This window comes from Cotesia glomerata, linkage group LG3 (assembly GCF_020080835.1).
Source record: "Cotesia glomerata isolate CgM1 linkage group LG3, MPM_Cglom_v2.3, whole genome shotgun sequence".
In the NCBI taxonomy this organism is placed as follows: Eukaryota; Metazoa; Arthropoda; class Insecta; order Hymenoptera; family Braconidae; genus Cotesia; species Cotesia glomerata.
The window spans coordinates 10,717,567-10,737,840 of NC_058160.1; positions in this window are offsets into that span (position 1 = coordinate 10,717,567).

A 20,274-nucleotide genomic window follows, 5' to 3' on the forward strand; every position below is an offset into this window, starting at 1 on the left:
CGAAAGAAAACCGAAAAAAGTGTTTTTTCGGAATAACTCCGAAATTCCTAGCGCGATCAATTCAAAATTTGAGATTCTTTGTGAGGCTTAAAAAACTGCGTCGAATGCTGCCAACCGCGTGAAAATCGGTTAATTCATTCAAAAGTTATTGCGGTTTAAAAATTCAAAAAATAGTGTCTTATCAAATCTCTATCAGACTTTTGAGCTCGAAGAGCTCAAAAGCATAGGAAAGCGATCTCTTTGAGCTCGGAGAGCTCAAAATAACCCATAAATTGTATTTTTAAGCTCGAAGAGCTCAAAAACATCATTGGTGCAATTTTAAGCGCCTAAGTATGGAATCAGCGGGAAGTTGCAGGGATGGCCTTCAGGGTCAACCGTTTTCCTAATTTTTTTTTACAGTTTTTTTTAGATTTTTCGAAATCTATCGGTCCGAATCGATCCAAATTGTATCCAAAATCTAAATATTTGGACAAGCCCTTTCGAATGGCGCCAACCGCGATCGAATCGGTCAAGCCATTTAAAAGTTATGAAAGGTTAACATACTTACATACACACACACACACACACACACACACACACACACACACACACACACACACACTCGCACACACACATAGTGACACCTTCGCGGGGATAGTCAGGGAAGCTTTCTGTGACCCTCAAACGTCGAGATCTGATGAAAACTCGATTTTTGTAAAACGGGATAAAACCAATAACTTCTCGATTTTTGACAATCTGAGAATTTCTTAGCGGGAAGTTAAAAAAATATGAAAAACGTCAATTGTTGGATTAAAAAAAAACTATGAAAAAATATCAAAAAATTAATTACTTTTAAAAAACGTGAAATTAAACAATTACCTGCGATTCTTTTATATTTTAGAACTTTTTGCAGTGAAAATATGCGAGCTAAGCTGAATTTAGAAAAGAATAATATTTTTTTTCCAAAATTCAAATTTTTGAAAAAAAAAAACCCTTCTCTGAGATTATTATTATTATTATTATTATTATTATTATTATTTAATTTTTAATTTTTAAGTGTCAACTTTTCATGTTTTTTATTAATTTGAATTTTCGCGCCTAAGAACTACAAGATGGCAAGAGAAATAATAATAATCAACAAGATGACAAATATAGTAATATATTATAGGCATATTAGACTTCAAAGAGTTGGGACATTTTTACGGTCAAAACGGGACTCGAATTTTGACTCGGGATGATAAGTATATTTAGGCTGCATTCGAAAATCATGCTCTATCTCTAGATACATAATTAAGAATTGACCTTGTATCTCATGAACTATTGATATTTTTAAAGATATACGCTCATCCCGATGTTACGCTCATCAATAACTTTCATTTGAGTACCCACATCAATTTTTCATATATTTATATATATTATATATATGTATATATGAAAAATTTATCAAAATGCATGTGAATACTCAAATGAAAGCTCTTGATGAGTGTAACATCGGGATGAGCTTATATCTTTAAAAACGTCAATAGTTAAAAAAGTACAGTGCAATTTAACAAAAGTCATTATTTAATAAAGCAAAATTTTATGCATTTATAGTTCACAAGTCCCGGCAGTCACATAGTAACTGCAAGGTTACTAGTTTACTTTATGTTTTTTTATGTTGTAATTATTTTAGTCTTCATACGTGGCCTATTTTATCTCCTGGAATAATAACAAGAAGACTAAAAATACCGATACCGATAAAATGTCACTCGGTTAAAATAAAAAGTTGTAGTATACTTTATTACTTTTGACATCGGCAACCCGGTCAGTTTTCTTTTTGTCTTTATTTCAGGCCCTGACAAATAAATTACTTTGTTTTTGTTGCAATTACTCGGAGAGAAAAATAAAAAACTGAGAAGAGAGTATCGGGAATTATTTTATTGGCTCCTTGGAGCAGAATATCGAGCGACCGATCTTGGACGATTTGTCAGCGGTTCAGCTCGTGTACTCAGCTTATCAAATATATATCGAACCCTGTGTATTTTACTGCTTACGTGAGCTTGTATGTAAACACAGAGCTTCTTATTTCCACTTGTTGATTTTTTTGTATCTTTGTATAAATGCTTGAAAAACATTAAAATTATTTCAAATTATTTTAGTTTAAATAATGTTACAGGTCTTATGATTTTATTTTACTATTTTGAGATATTTAATAGTTAAAATTTGATTTTTTTACGGTAAAATGATAAATGAAAAATTAATAGTACAGAGTAAAGTCAATAAAAAAAAAGTGCCATTTGGCAGCCGAAATGAAGGTAAATTTCCTATTTAAATAAAATCACAACACTAATAATACAAATACTTAAATCCTATTGATTGAGTCCCTTCTCCCTAAGTTGAAACAAATGCAATAGTAAAATTTCATTGAGTATCTTTAGACGAATAAGTTATTTTCAGTCTAAGAGAATAAAATGACATGGAAATTAAAGCTCATTTAATGAGCTTTAAAATGCAATTTTCAAAAATTTGATAAGTTATTTCATTGTATTAAAATATGAATTTCTAGCAAAATTTTTCGAAAGTTCCGCCATGAGGACAAATGCAATAGTTAGATTTCTATATGAAATCTACTAAAAAATGTTTCTTATTTAATATAAGAAAAATTATACAATAATTTTATCTAATTTCAGGCTCTGATTAGGATCATCAGCTGATCACCCAGTGAAAAACCCTCTACTTAGGAAATTCTCTACACATCGTTTTTTGTTATCTTCGCTTCTCGTGGTAAGTTTCAATTATTTATTATACTAGCTGCTACTCGCGTGGCCCGCTGGATGCTTTCTAGAATTGCATTTTTAGATCTAGACTAGATATTTAATTAGAGTATTTTTTTGAATTCTATCGAATTGGCATGCACTTTTTATCCATGTAATTGTTCTAAAAAATTTTGAATTTCGTATATTTTATGGAAATAATTTTCCAGATGTTTACATATATGAGATCTATTAATCTTATAAATCTAATTAAATTTATCTTAAACTTCATTTGACTACTTTCAATTTAAGCTATTATTTGTCTAGTTTTGATGATTTTTAACTTCCCGCTAAGAAAATCGAAGATTTTCAAAAATCGGGAAGTTATTGTTTTCACCCCGTTTTGCAAAAATGTGTGTGTGTGTGTGTGTGTGTGTGTGTGTGTGTGTGTGTGTGTGTGTGTGACTATGTGACTCGCTTATAACTTTTGAACGACTGAACCGATCGGAACGTACTATACAGCGTTCTAAAAAGTTCCCTCAAACTTAGATTTCCTGAGAATTCGAACCGATTCGGACCGATAGATTTTGAGAAATTTTGAAAAATCTCAAAAAAAATAAGAAAAAAATCATTTTTGAAAGTGGTTTTTTTGGAATACCTTCTAATTGGCTTTATCGATCAACGTAAAGAACTAATCCGCCCTTAAGCTTGAAAAACCACGCCGATCGCCGCCAAAAACGTGGAAATCGATTGATTGGTTCGAGAGATATCCTCGATAAAATATTTGGAAACAAGTGTTTTTTTAACATAACTCCGACATTTTTTGGAATAACTTTTAAACGGCTGCACTGATCGATTTCAAAAACTAATCAGCTATTAACATGAAAAAATTACGTCGACCGCCGTCAAAATTGGTCAATTCGTTCAAGAAATATCATGAACGAAAGAAAACCAAAAATATTGTTTTTTTGGAATTACTCCAAATTTCCTAGTTTTATCAATTCAAACTTGAAGATTCTTTATGAAACTAAAAAAATTGTGTCAAATACTGCCAACCGCGTGAAAATCGGTTGATTCATTTAAAAGTTAGTGCGATTTGAAAATTTAAAAAATATCGAAGAGCTTAAAATAACACATAAATTGTATTTTTGAGCTCGAAGAGCTCAGAAACGTCATTAGTGCAGTTTTATGCACTTAGGTATGAAATTAGCGGGAAATTGCACGGATGGCCTTCAGGGTCTACCGTTTTTCTAATTTTTTTAATTAATTCCGTGATTTTGAAAATTTGAAAAAATTTTTCAATGAACGTATTTCGGCCCTGTTTCTTTCAATAATTTTTAAGCTTTAAAAGTTAGCTTAAATCTATTAAATTTATTTTAAAGTTCATATGATTAACTTCAATTTAAGCTATTTTTCGTCGACTTTTGATACTTATAATTCTGATTTCTGTTTTATAATAATTAAAAGAAAAAGAGTAAATATTTAAAAATATTTATTAAAGGTAATCGTGTGTGGTCGTTCGTGAATAGGGGATAGATTAGAACGATCAATCAGCGTCGATCTGGGTTCATCTTAATGCCCTCATTCGGGCCCTTTTGCCTTTTACGCTGATTCTTCTCATAAACTCCCTCTTTCTCTCCCTCTATTACAAGGATCGAATCATGTACGATATATAATAACAATAATTAGGATTATTATTATTATCATAATACAGTTTTTCCCAGTGTAAGTATCACGCCCCCGTAAAACGTAACCTCTCGTGTGCTGTGTGTGGTGTTTCTCGCGGTAGGTTATCCCCGTGATATAATAACGCGAGGATCCATAAGATACATGTTATGGAGTGGAGTATGTGGTGCTGTGGAGCGTGTGTGCGAACATTAAGATGTCGTAATCGGCGGGCGAGTGAGTATGAGCGAGGGGGGTAATATCTCTATTAATAATGTAATTGCTGGGCGCCCGGGATGAGAATAAGAAGAGATCGTGCATGCTCGCACGACCATTAGGCGGCTAAACTTACTCTCGCGTTACCTTGCCTCTTCTACTTTACTTATACTCCGCTGGTTCTCTCTTCCCTTTTGGTTTGCCATTATTTTTTCTCTCCTGGTCTCTTCTCATACATACACCTATTTATATGTGTCTTGTAATCCTTATCTGTGTAAGATCTTGATCCTTAACATTAAAATCACGCCCCCAAAATGCATTTACTATCGCATCATAACCGTAACGAATTTTATACGATCACGCAAATTGACTGTTAATTTTTTATTTTTATTCTTTCGTTTAACTTTAAATTATATACATTCTTTGTTTATTTATTTATTTTAATTTATGGTATTTATTAGTTGTAATAACTAGTATTTGATAGTGTTAGGAATTTATTTATACAGTAAAAAATTTATCAAACTTTTTTTAAATAATTAAAATAAATTTAGAAAAAATTACAAATTAAAAATATTTGTATCAAAAATTTTTTATAATACTTCAGTTATTTTTTATTATAATTATTATTAATTGTACTTATTACTTAAAAAAATAATTGATTAAACTTTACAGATGACAACTTGAAATTAAACAATTTTTTAATTAAAAATTTTTTTTAAAATCTTTTTGAAAAATTTAGTTTAAAAAGTTTCTATTACCTTTTTATTACCTATATTAGAAAAAAATCAATTTTTTATTTTTATTTTTTCATTTAACTTTTTATTATATACATTCTTTATTTATGTATTTATTATAATTTATGGTGTTCAATACTAGTTGTAATAACTAGTATTTTATATAAAATATATTACTATATAGTAATCCCGGGTAAAAAAGATTATGTGCAATTATATATAATTATATATGAATCATATATAATTATATATGATTCATATATAATTATACATAATTATATATGATTCATGTATAATTATTCAGAGGTATATAATTGTATATAATTCTGGATATATTTTTTCCTTAATTTTGTATTTTTATATATAACTATGCAGAATTATGCATAATCATATATAGTTATATATTATAATTACATATGTTATAATTATATATCGTTTTATATAATAGTTTAGATGATTTTTGTATTATTATATATAACAACACAAAATTATATATTATAATATAAAATTACATATAATTATACAAAATTATGTGTAATTCTACGTAATGTTCTCAGTCATTTTGTATAATTCTACATAATGATGTAAAAGTATATAGAATCATGTATAATTGTATATAATTTCATACAATGTTTTTCTCGTGTTTAACCATTTATATAAAATTATATATAATTATATATAATCCTACATTGTATTTTGGTTATGGTTGTATTATTGCTTATAATTATGTAGGATTATATATAATTATATAAAATTATGTATAATTTTAAACATTTATGTATGATGTTCTTCGTAATTTTTGTATAATTATAAACAATTATGTATAATTATATAAAATCATATTAAATTATATGGTATTATAGATAATGATTTTTTTTTTATATTTTTCGTATGATTAAATGAAAATCACATTAAATCTTCAAAGTTGAAAAAAGTGATGACAAAGATAAATTTTTTATAAACAATGATTTTATTTTTTACTAGCATTTACCCGCTGCTTCGCTCGCGTTGAAGTCCTTCGATAAATATCAAAGATCATTACATTCCAATAGAACTGAATCAATGTGATTCTAATTTTTTGACAAACAATTTTTTTATCTTTCGTAAAAAATAAATTTTTTTCTTAAATAAAAAGTATCCTATGTTACTTCTAATACTTCCAAGAATATGTGTACAAAGTTTTATGATGATCGGTTAAGTAGTTTTTGCGTGAAAGCGTAACAAACAGACGTACATTCACATTTATAATATTAGTAGGGATTTAAATCCAATTTTATAATAAAATTACAAAATTTTCTTTGAATTATCTGGTCTCTTATATACAAAATCTCCTACTCTTAACAACTGAAAAACACTTTGTATTTCTCTCAATTTAATTAACAAGTAATTTTCAGATTCTGTAACTGGTATAATATGTTTTACTACTGCTTGCATATTTAAATTACTGATCATTTTACTATGTTCAACTTTCAATTCTTCAACTAAAAAATACAATTCATTTTCTACAGAAAAAAAAAAAACAATATATAAATTAACAATATTCAAAATAAACAATCTATTAAAAATGTACTGCTTTTATTAAGTTTTATAGGATTTTAAGAAATTTTATAAAATTTATATGTAAATCTGATCTTTCTTGGGTTTGGATTTAAATAAATTTAATAGATTTTGTCGGGTACAGTATGTGATTCTGACCAGTGAGTAGCGTGCAGGACTAATAACCAGGAGGAGTCGAATTCGAACCCAGCGGACGCCCGGAATTTTTCACAGATAAAATAGTTTCTGATTACTACATCATACTCCGAATCGTATTGGTTTCAATATAATTAAAAAAAAAAAAAAAAAAAAAAAATCTTTTGGTCCATTATTGAAGAAAAAAAAATTAGGAAAACGGTTGACCCTGAAGGCAATCCCTGCAACTTCCCGCTAATTCCGTTAATACCTGGGCGCTTAAAATTGCACCTACGAAGTTTTTAAGCTCTTCGAGCTTAAAAATACAATCTGTGTATTGTTTTGAGCTCTTCAAGCTCAAAAAGATACTTTTTCTATGCTTTTGAGCTCTTTGAGCTCAAAAGTCTGATAGAAGTTTCTTTTGAATGAATGAACCGATTTTTACGCGGTTGGCGGCATTCTACGCAGTTTTTTAAGCCTCATAAAGAATTTATAAGTTTCAATTGGTCAAACTAGAAATTTCGGAGTAATTCCGAAAAAACACTTTTTTGGGTTTTCTTTCCTGCACGATATCTCTCGAACGAATCAACCGATTTTGACCGGATTAGCGGCAATCAAAATGATTTTTTTATGATAAGAGCTGATTAGTTTTTGGAGTTCATTGATAAAGCCGTTTAAAAGTTATTCCAAAAAAACCACTTTTAAAAAAATTTTTTTTTACAGTTTTTTTTAGATTTTTCGAAATCCATTGGTCCGAATCAGTCCAAATTATATTCAAAATCGAAGTTTGGCCAAGCCCTTTCGAATGGCACGAACCGCGATGAAATCGGTTTAACCATTCAAAAGTTATAAGAGGTTTACATACTTACACACACACACACACACACACACACACACACACACACACACACACACACACACACACACACACACACACACACACACACACACACACACACACACACACACACACACACACACACACACACACACACACACACACACACACACACACACAGACAGACATAGTGTGACACCCTTGCGGGGATAGTCAGGGAAGCTTCCTGTGACCTCAAAACGTCGAAATCTGATGAAAACTCGATTTTTGAAAAACGGAGTAAAACCAATAACTTCCCGATTTTTGAAAATTTTCAATTTTCTTAGCGGGAAGTTAAAAATTAATATAATTATATATAATCGCATATAATTATATATAATTGTATATAATTATACATGATTAGGGCAGGGTAGGGCAGAGCGGCCCCCCTAAGCCGATTATTACTTTTTGTGGTTTTTTAACATCTTATTACTTTACCTTTGCTCTACGATGAACAAATTTACCAAAATTTTGGAAAAATTCTTGAAAAAAATTTTTTTTTTACACCATTAACCCTTACCGGCCACACGGGGTGACTACACGGAAAAAAAAAAAAAACTCGAAAAATTACAGTATAAAATGTAAAATCGGTCCCGTCGTAATCAAAACTAGAAAAATTACAGTTTAAAATAACATTTTTCTAAATTCAATGTTTTAATTTAATATTTAGAGCTTTCAATGTAAATATTACATTCTACAATGTAATTTTTATAAAATCTGTAATAATTACATTAGAAACTGTAATTTTTTCAGTTTTCATCACGAAGCGCCACGTTGCATTATATACTGTAATTTTTCGAGTTTTCTTTTTTTTCCGTGTAGTTACCCCAGGCTTAAAAAAAGTGGAATTAGAGATCTTGAAACTTTCAATTAGAGAAGTGAAATTTTTTGCAAAAAAAAACCATTTTTCCAAAATTTTGACTTATGTGATCTATAAATTAACCAAGTTTTAAACCATTAGAAATATTGAAAAACTTGTCAAATAACATGACACAATTAGTTAAAAGTCTCAAAACATGTACACATCTCCCGTGTAAAAAAAAATTGTCCCAAAAATGTCCCAAGCTTGGGACATCCAAACGTGACACAATTTGGGACATTTTTGGGACAATTTTTGGACATCTTAGAAATAAACACAAATTTTAAAATAGTGCATTTAAGTAATTTTTCGTCAATTTTACGTATTTTTTTAAAGATTTTCAGAGAACGTCGTCAATTTTATGACAATTTTACTACAATTTTAAACGTTTATTAAATGATTTAAGAAAAAATAATTTATTTTTGCACAGCTGTAAATTTGTCTAGAAATTGATGGATCAAACATTTATTGACCATTTTTGGAACAATTTAAGGACAATTTTGGGACAATTTTAGGACATTTTTAAGACATTTTCGCAACATTATTTGGACATTTCAAAAATATTTTTAGAACTTTTTTTAAATATTTTTAAGACAATTTTGAACGTTTTTCAAATGATTTTAAGAAAGATAATTTATTATTGCACGATTATAGATTTATCGTACGATTAATGGATGAAAATTTTAGGACAATTTTGGAACATTTTTAGGACATTTTTGGGACATTTTAGGACATTTTTGGGACATTTTCAAAACATTGTTTGGACTTTTCTGAGATTTTCAAAAAATTTTTTGAACATTTTTTAAATATTTTTAGGACAATTTTGAACGTTTTTCAAATGATTTTAAGAAAGACGATTGTTTTTTGCATGATTGCAGAAATATCATAAAATTAATGAATGAAAAATTTTAGGACAATTTTGGGACTTTTTTGGAACAATTTTAGGACATTTTTGGGACATTTTCGGAACATTTTTTGGACGTTTTTAAATATTTTTAGGACAATTTTGAACGTTTTTCAAATGATTTTCAGAAAGACTTGTTTTTTGCACGGTTGCAGATACATCATAAAATTAATGGATAAAAAATTAGAAAAATTTTAAAAACGTTCAAAATTGTGCTAAAAATATTTAAAAAAATCCGAAAAATGTTCTGAAAGTGTCCTAAAATTGTCCCAAAAATGTCCTAAAATTGTCCCAAAATTGTCCTAAAATTTTGTATCTATTAATTGTATGATGTATCTACAACCGTGCAAAAAACAATTGTCTTTCTTAAAATCATTTGAAAAGCGTTCAAAATTGTCCTAAAAATATTTTTAAAATGTTTTGTAAATGTCCAAAAAACATCCTAAAAATATTTTTAAAATGTCCCAAAAATGTCCTAAAATTGTCCCAAAATTGTCCTAAAATTGTTCATTCATTAATTTTAGGATGTATCTACATCCGTGAAAAAATCAATTGTCTCAAAATCATTTAAAAAACGTTTCAAATTGTCCTCAAAAAATTTAAAGAATGTCCTAAAAATATTTTTAAAATGTCCTAAAATTGTCCAAAAAATGTTCCGAAAATATCCCAAAAATGTCCTAAAATTGTCCCAAAATTGTCCTAAAATTTTTCATTCATTAATTTTATGATGTATCTGCAACCGTGCAAAAAACAATTGTCTTTCTAAAAATTATTTGAAAAACGTTCAAAATTGTCCTAAAAATATTAAAAAACGTCCAAAAAATGTTTTGAAAATGTCCAAAAATTGTTCCGAAAATGTCCTAAAATTGTCCCAAAATTGTCCCATAAATGTCCTAAAAATGTTCCAAAATGGTCCTAAAAATTTTTATCCATTAATCTTACGATAAATCTATAATCGTGCAATAATAAATTATCTTTCTTAAAATCATTTGAAAAACGTTCAAAATTGTCTTAAAAATATTTAAAAAAAGTTCTAAAAATATTTAAAAAAAGTTCTAAAAATATTTTTGAAATGTCCAAATAATGTTCCGAAAATGTCCTAAAATTGTCCCAAATTGTGTCACGTTTGAATGTCCCAAGCTTGGGACATTTTTGGGACAATTTTATTTTACACGGGCTTGTCCAATCGGGTTTTTCAGCATGGGGTAATGAGTTACCCCATGTGGCCGTTATGTGGCCTGGGTGAGGTGTATCCGGTAAGGGTTAAAAATACTTTGAAAAATATAAAAGTATTTCCTTATTTTTGTCACTCTCTAGATTTCACTATCATTCGAAAAATAACTGCTATACCTAATGCATTTCGTTTCTTTCCACCCCTAACCTCTTTTATTTTCTAAAAAATAATTATAATTATAATGGTCAGGGCCTGGAAGTTGGGGCAAAACAATTAGCAATAAAAAGAGAGCGAAACTTTAGTAACAATGGCATGAAAAAAAACGATCGCAAAGTAAAAAACAAGCAAGTTCACACGTATCGATTAATAAAATAGTCTAATTCGAAATGTCAAAAAAATTGAGGTTGATTGTAAGGACGTGGATTTAGAAAATTCCATCCTAAAAAAAAAAACATTGAAGGCATTTAAAATTTTCGCTGAAATGATTGTAAGGCATGATAATGTCAAACTGACCAACACAGATGATCTTCAGAGTCGTGCGATGTATTATCCGCGGAGAATGAAGTACCTGTATAATAAAAGAACCATGCTAAAGGTAAAGAAAAAAAAAATTTTTTGGGATAGTAAATGGATATTCTATTTGATAAAATTTCAGATCGATACACGACTTGAGTGTCAGGTGTTGCTGTCCGTAGGCTATCTCGAAAAATTCCGGTATAAGATTTGTTATTCACTGATTTTTACAACCACACATGGCCTGAGCTTTAACAACAAATGCCAGGTATTGCGGCCCGTAGGTTTACTTTTAAAATTTTTGACAACGATTTCGTACTTACTGAATTCCATAACCGCACCCGACCTGAGCTTCAACATGAGACTCCAGGTATTGCGGCCCGTGGGTTTATTCTGAAAATTCATATTAATGATTTTTTACTTAGTAAATTTCATAACCGCACATGATCTGAACTTCAACAACAGACTCCAGGTATTGCGGCCCGTACGTTTACTCTTGAAATTCTTGACTTAGATTTATTATTCACTAAATTTCATAACCGCACATGACTTGAGATTCAACAATAGACTCCAGGTATTGCGGCCCGTGGGTTTATTCTAAAAATTGATATTTATATTTTTTTAGTCACTACATTTCATATCCGCACATGACCCGAGCTTCAACAACAGACTCCAGGTGTTGCGGCCCGTAAGTTTACTATTCAAATTCTTGAATAAGATTTCTTATTCACTAAATTTCATACCCGCACATGATCTGAGACCATTAGCGCGATCATGAGCGAGATCATGAGCGAGACCATGAACGAGACCACGAGCGAGACCTAATGCGAGGTCATGAGCGAGATCATAAGGAGACCACGAGCGAGACCACGAGTGAGATCATTAGCAAGACCACGAGCGAGATCATGAGCGAGACCACGAGCGAGACCATGAGCGAGATCATGAGCGAGACCACGAGCGATATCATGAGCAAGATCATGAGCGAAATCCTGAGTGAGACCTAATGCGAGGTCATGAGCGAGATCATGGGCGAGACCACGAGCGAGATCATTTGCGAGACCATGAGCGAGACCACGAGCAAGATCATGAGCGAGACCACGAGCGAGACCGTGGGCGAGATCATGAGCGAGACCATGAGCGAGACCACGAGCGAGATCATAAGCGAGACCACGAGCGAGATTATTAGCGAGACCACGAGCGAGATCATGAGCGAGACCACGAGCGAGAACATTAGCAAGATTACGAGCGATATCATAAGCAAGGCGTCATGTGCCTTTTTTTAGACTGGAATTGCGTGAAAAACTTTTCAATACTTTCTTGTAAAGTATTTTTTCCTTTATAACCCCATGTACATTGCTAAGCATTTACAGGTTCATTTAAAAAAATTAAAAAATAAAACATTCATTTTCAATAGAATTGTAATTTTTAAACAAGAGAGGCGTTTAACTTCTTTTGGGATGGAGTTGGATAAAAAACTTCTCAGTACGTTCTTGTTGAGTTTTTTTATCTTTATAATTCCATGTGCACTTCTAAGCATCTACAGATTTATTGAAAAACATCAAAAATTTAACATTAAATGTGTTGTTGAAGCTCAAGTCATGTGCAGTTATGAAATTTAGTGACTAAGAAATCTTATTTAAGAATTTCAAGAGTAAACTTACGGACTGCAACACCTGGAGTCTGTTGTTAAAGCTCAGGTCATGTGCGGTTATGAAATTCAGTAAGTAAGAAATCTTAGTCAAGAATTCTAAGAATAAACCTTCAGGCCGCAATACCTGAAGTCTGTTGTTGAAGTTCAGATCATGTGCGGTTATGAAATTTATTAAGTAAAAAATTATTAATATCAATTATCAAAATAAACCCACGGGCCGCAATACCTGGAGTCTCATGTTGAAGCTCAGGTCGGGTGCGGTTATGAAATTCAGTGAGTACGAAATCGTTGTCAAAAATTTTAAAAGTAAACCTACGGGCCGCAATACCTGGCGTTTGTTGTTTAAGCTCAGGCCGTGTGTGGTTGTAAAAATCAGTGAATAACAGATTTTATACCGGAATTTTTCGAGTTAGCCTACGGACAGCAATTCCTGACACTCAAGTCGTGTATCGACCTGAAATTTTATCAAATAGAATATCCATTTACTATCCCGAAAAAAATTTTTTTTCTCTACTCTTAGCATGATCCTTTTATTACACAGGTACTTCATTCTCCGCGGATAATACATCGCATGACTCGGAAGATCATCTGTGTTGGTCAGTTTGACATTATCATGCCTTATAAACATTTCGGCGAAAATTTTAAATGCTTTCAATGTTTTTCTTTTAGGTTGTAATTCTCTAAATCCACGTGCTGCAACCAACCTCAATTTTTTTGACATTTCGAATTAGACTATTTTATTAATCGATACGTGTGAACTTGCTTGTTTTTTACGTTGCGATCGTTTTTTTTCATGCGATTATTACTAAAGTTTTGCTCTCTTTTTATCGCTAATTGTTTTGCCCCAACTTCCAGGCCCTGATAATGGTTATTCAATTTCCATGAAAATCATCATACTCCTGCTAAATTTAAATTTGAAATTGCCGCTAAAATGTAAAAGAACTTGATGAAAGAAAAAATAGAAGTGAAGCTAAGAAGAAAGTAACTCAAAAACAAAAAATAGTCAAATAAAAAAAAAAAAAATTTTTAAATAAAGGCTCAAAAAATGGAAAAAATGATTGTCATTGCCTTTACTGCAATGGACTTTATTCAAAATCCACTGAATCATGGATTCAGAACAAAAGTTGCAAGAAATGGTCCCATGATTCCTGTGCGGGAATCAATGAAGATTATTCTGAAGAATATATTTGTCACTATTGTGAAAAATAATTAATTAATTGTAAATAATTTACATTTGATGTTTTGTTAAAAGATTTTAATTTTGTTACGTTTTATTAAAATTTATTATAAATAATCTAACAATTAATAATTTTATTAGGATTTAATAATATAAAATAGAGAGCGGCATGATGGCCGAGCGGGTTAAGTCATTATCCCATTAGTTCGCTCGCACATCATGCCGTGAGGCGAGGGTTCGAGCCCCGACGGTTGTTCGAATAGTTTCAACACCAACCGTCGGGGGTCGCTCCGGTAGCCGAACTGTACTGGCATGGGTTTTTTCTGTGGTTTCCCCATCGCCACTATTCCAACAACCGATAGAAAGGGGTGAGGAATAGGGTAAATACAGTACAGAAAGCACAAGTCGGTCCACAGCCGCGTGATAATAATAAAGAGTTAAGTATACAAATGTGCGAAAAATAAGGTTGATTATGTAGTGAAAATACAGGAGTGAAAAGAGAATGTGCTGGGGTCCAAAAAAGCGTTGAATAAACAAGGACAGTATAAAAACACAAGACGGTGGCGCACTCGCGGAATGCGACAGCTACCATCTACCCAGCCTTGTAAAAACCAAGAACGGTATACAAGTAAAAATCGAAATAAATAATGTAAAATAGATAATTTATTAACTGTAAATAGTTTACATTTAATGTTTTGTTTAAGCATTTTATTTTTGTTACGTTTTATGAAAATTTATCATAACTAATCAAACAATTAATAATTTTCTTAGGATTTAATAATATAAATAATAAATAATTTAATAATTTCAAATAATTTACATTTGAGACTTTATTTGAAAATATTAATATTGTTACGTTTTTGAAAATTTATGATAATTTGGTAAAAAAAAAAAAAAAAAAAAAAACATTTTTTGACCAAATTTTGAAGGGGAGGCCGTTATACCCCAGGTATAATATATTAGCTCAAAAATATATAAATATATCAAATTTATGATAATTTGGTAAAAAAAAAAAAAAAATATTTTTTGATAAAATTTTTAAGGGGGGCCATTATACCCCACCCCCTATATATAATTATTCCGGGCCATTTTTCATATATAATTATACCCAATTATATATAAATTTTTTTACCCGGGATAGGAATTTATTTATATTGTAAAAAATTAATCAAATTTTTTTTTTAATAATTAATAAATTTTACAAGAAATTTAAAACAAAAAATTTTTTAATACTTCAATTATTTTTAATTATGAAATTATTACAATTTTTAAATAAAAATATGTTTTCAAGATCTATTTGAAAAATTTATTTTAAAAAGTTTTTATTACTATATTAGAAAAAAAAAATAATTTTTTATTTTTATTCTTTCATATACCTTCAAATTATATACATTCTTTATTTATTGTAATTTATGATATTTATTAATTGTAATAACTAGTATTTTATAATATTAAGAATTTATTTATATCGTAAAAAATTTATCAAACTTTTCTTTTTAATAATAATTAATAAATTTTGCAGCAAATTAAAAACAAAAAATTTTTAAGACCTTTTTGAAAAATTTATTTACAAAAATTGCTATTACTATATTAAAAAAAAATAATTTTTTACTAAAAAAAAAGTTAATGAATTATCTTTACAATTCATTTTTATTACCATAAAAAAATAAATAAAGATTTTTTTAACTAATGAATAATATTAACTAGCTTTAAAAAAAAATAAAAAATTATTACAGTCAATAATCGACGTGTGTTTAATTATAGTTCCGTAAGCCGTTGAACTGTAGTGATTGTTTAAAACATTAAAGAAGACTTTTTTGTAGAACATTAACGACTAGCCGGCCGAGCGTTAGCAACATCAACAATTTTACAATGGCACGTCAGAGTGCATACACCTTTATAGTACTCACCTTTTATAATACATTACATTCTTTACGACCAGGGACAATTTCTCGAGAGTTACCTACGGAGTTTCACACCGTTATCCATCCCCGGTTTTTCATGTGCCACAACACACAACCGTACGTATAATATACAAGAACAGCAAATCATAGCCCTCAGAATACACTGAAGCATCAGCTCATTCTTTCCCCCTCATTACACATTACTCATATACACATTACTGCATTACTACATTTACCGCTAATAAAAACATAAATACAAATATAAATGTTTTCATTATTATATTCAAACTCCCTTGGCTTCTTTATCTCTCGCAAGTTCTTTGGTTACCGAAAAAATCAACACTTTTCATTTTCGACCACCCAGGATTTAATCAAGCTCTCATTCGCTTCAGTATTAACATTTAAATTTATTTATAAATTATTAAATAAATAATATCACTGATACGACAATAGCGCGGGTTAATTATCGCGAATCATTTAATCAGCTTGGAACTTTCTCCAGTGTATTCTCACCAGATGTCGATGGATGATCAATATATTGTGTCTTGTGCGAAGAAACATGTGCGGAACATTGATTGGCTTATTTCATGTGGGATATAATAACGAATAAATATAAATATTAAGACTTGATAGCTAAATGAAGCTGTTTAATGATCGCCATTGACAGGTGTGCTCGCACTCGAGGGGTTGTCCAAGTAAAAGTTACACACAATCGTTAATTTGCTATACAAATTTAAATACCCTTAATTAATCGATTAATCGAAATGTAATTCGAATAAATTGATTATATTAAATAAATGATGGTAAAAAAAGTCCTGGGACCTTTATTATTAATACGAAAATAAATAAAAATAGGAAGCGGAAGACTCCACGCAGTGACGACTTGAAAGAGCAAATTGACGGTAAGGATTCACACCCGCGGGGCGTTCTGCGCACCGTTAAATGCAGCCGATTCATCATGGAATCATTCGCGGCTCGAGAGTCCATTTATATTAATGAATGACTTATTAATCATGCCACGTAGCTTATACACACGAGTATCAATTATTTTCTCGTTGGCTGAGGGGAGTGAGGCCAACTACTATTTCGTTAAATCACCCGATCCAGACACCAGGGTAAATACTCAGGTTCTACCAGCCAACAAAGAGGCGCTAGCGTTTATTTTATTTCATCTTTATGGTTATTTATGTACTCAGCTATTACCGTCAATTAGTGTTTATTAATTTCAGAAATTTCAATGTTTGAAATATTTTTATTTTTAAGGGAAATCCCTTTAGTTCCTAAAATTATTTTATTTTTAATATTGAATATTTTATTAATCTATATTATTAAAAGAATAAGCAAAATTTTGTGGCCAGTGTATCTATATGATGAAATGGGTTTTTATGGTTAAATTTAGTATCATTGGAAAAGTCTTGACCTTGAGTTATGCATTTTCATAATTTCATATCATTCTCACCAATAGTCAATTTATGATGATAAGTATTTACGGCTGCATTCGAAAATGCTCTATCTCTAAATACATAATTAAGGAATGACTTTGTATCTTGCAAACTATTGACATTTTTAAAGATATAAGCTCATCCCGATGTTGTTATACTCATCAAGAGCTTTCATTTGAGTACCCACATGCATTTTGATATATTTTTCATATATATATATATATATATATAAATGTATGGAAAATTAATGTGGGTACTCAAATGAAAGGTCTTGATGAGTGTAATGTCGGAGTGAGCTTATATCTTTAAAAATATAAATAGTTAAAAAAGTACAGTGTAATTTAACAAAAGTCATTATTTAATAAAGCAAAATTTTATTTATTTATAGTTCACAAGTCACGGCAACCACATAGTGACTGCAAGGTTGCTAGTGATTTTTTAATAAGAAAAATAATTATTTTTGAATTAACAAAATTTAATTATAAAAATCCTTTTTGTAACAAAATTTGCCTGTAATAAATTTTTCCGTATTTTGAAAATTATATGAATTAAAATTCGACATATAACAATATTAAAATGTACAAAATAAAAAACAACCAAATTTTACCTCCCTTAAAATTCTAATCTATTTATAATTACTCCGAAAACTTATTATAATAAATTAATTATTGTTAAAACTGATATAAAATTCTACCAGTAGAAAACTCCATTTACAATCAGGCAAAAAAATCCTCGGATATTAAAATTCTCCGGATAAACTCGTCCTTAATATGATTTAAAAAAAAAAAATTAGCATCTCTACTCGGTTCAGATTTCACATTATATTACTCCGAGCAAAGAATCAAGATTATATTTAAATATTCATGACTCGGGAATTACGCAGCGCCACCAAAAATGACGAAATTATTATCATAATTAAAAGAAGTAAATCCTCGTTTTATTTTATTCTCTGGTTTGTTTCAAAGCTAGTGCCCCAAAACTGGACAATAAAACTAAACGATTGTATCAGGATCGTTTTATTAAATTACATGTTTTTCGACCACACGTCGCGCACACGCATCCACGCTTCATTGCGACAGGAGTAAAGAGAGAGTTTACTAACAGAGAAAAGTAGTATGAATGTAAATAAAAATAAGAGACATGAATTTTACGAGACCGGATGGTGACACCTTGATTGTAACCCGATACTTTAGATTCCGGGTCTCTTATTATTTCCAAGACACAAATACTCACTATATTAGTTTCAGTTATTTGTACACACGTGATACCGGGGTCAACGACCATTGACAATATTTACCGGCATTTACCGTCTAATTAACCGAGCGCTTTTAAAATTTAATTATCCTGTCGTTTATAATTCTTGCCTCGTGTAGTATGTGCGCTAGTTTTTTTTATCTGTTTAAACATTACATCTATTTGAAGATATTTGAGAACAAAAATTATTAATTTAAGTTTAATTACATTTTATATTAATTTTGCACTTATGTAAACCGGTAATTGAGCGCAGAATTTTATTTTATCTATTCAAAATCAATTATATAAATCGGAAATTATTAATTAAATTTCTTTGGGTTAAATATTTTATATTAAACAAAAAAGCGCCATTCGGCCACACCCGACATGGATAGATAGATTTCTTGTTTAAATATTGAAAAAAAAACGTTATTAAAAGCCAATAATGTCCTAAAATTTATTTTTTATTATATTTTTGCAAATAACGATATGAGAGCGACTACAATAAATAGATATTCAAAGACATCTACCTAAAAAATAAGATTTGTTATAGATGAAAGTCATTTGATGATAAAAGTTAAAAATTAATTTATTCTTGATTTTTTTTAATTTTCCCAACTACGAAATAAATTGAAATAAGTATCAAAAGTCAACGAATAATAGCTCAAATTGAAGATAATCATGTGAAGTTTAAAATAAATTTAATAGATTTAAGCTAACTTTTACCACTTAAAAATTATTTTTTAAACCTTTTTTCCTGTCTTTGAAAAATAAAATATATTTGGTCTCATACACTGAGAAAATAGTATTTTGCTACTAAGGATATTTTTTTTGATAATCAGAATACTTGGTATTGTGCTACTAAGAATACGTGGTATTTTGATTATCACAATAAGTATACTGATTTTCACAATACCTAGGTATACGGTATACTGATTATCAGTATACCAATGTAACAGACTATTAGATGTTTATAACCTCACTTTACTGGCACAAATCAATTGACTTATAAAGCTAACAAAACAAATTAAAATTAAAATTAAAAGTGTAATAATAAATTTTTTTCAAGCTAATATAATAAATATTAGTTGAATTCTATTTTTACCAGTGCATAAATCAAATAAACTAACTGTTAGTGTTAAAACGTCGATGGCAGTGACAGTGCATACATTATAGTTTACTGCGCAGAGTATAGGTCTTGATCTGACTTATATTCTGATAATCACAATACTTGGTATGTTTATTATCAAAATACCAAGTATTGTGATTATCAGAATACTTTTTTCTCAGTGTACTATTCTGTAATTATACTTTTAATTTAAAAAAATAATATACAAACATGTTTGTTTTTTATTATCATTTTTATTTTATTGTTTTTTAAAATCAGTAAATGTATAAAAATATTTTTTTATCAATTCTTATAAATTTATTACAGATTTTATATTATAAGATAAGCAGTTTTTAAATTAATCAATTAAAAATAGTATTAAATATTTTATTTCTTATCAATTTAACATTTAATAGATCAATTACATTTAATGTT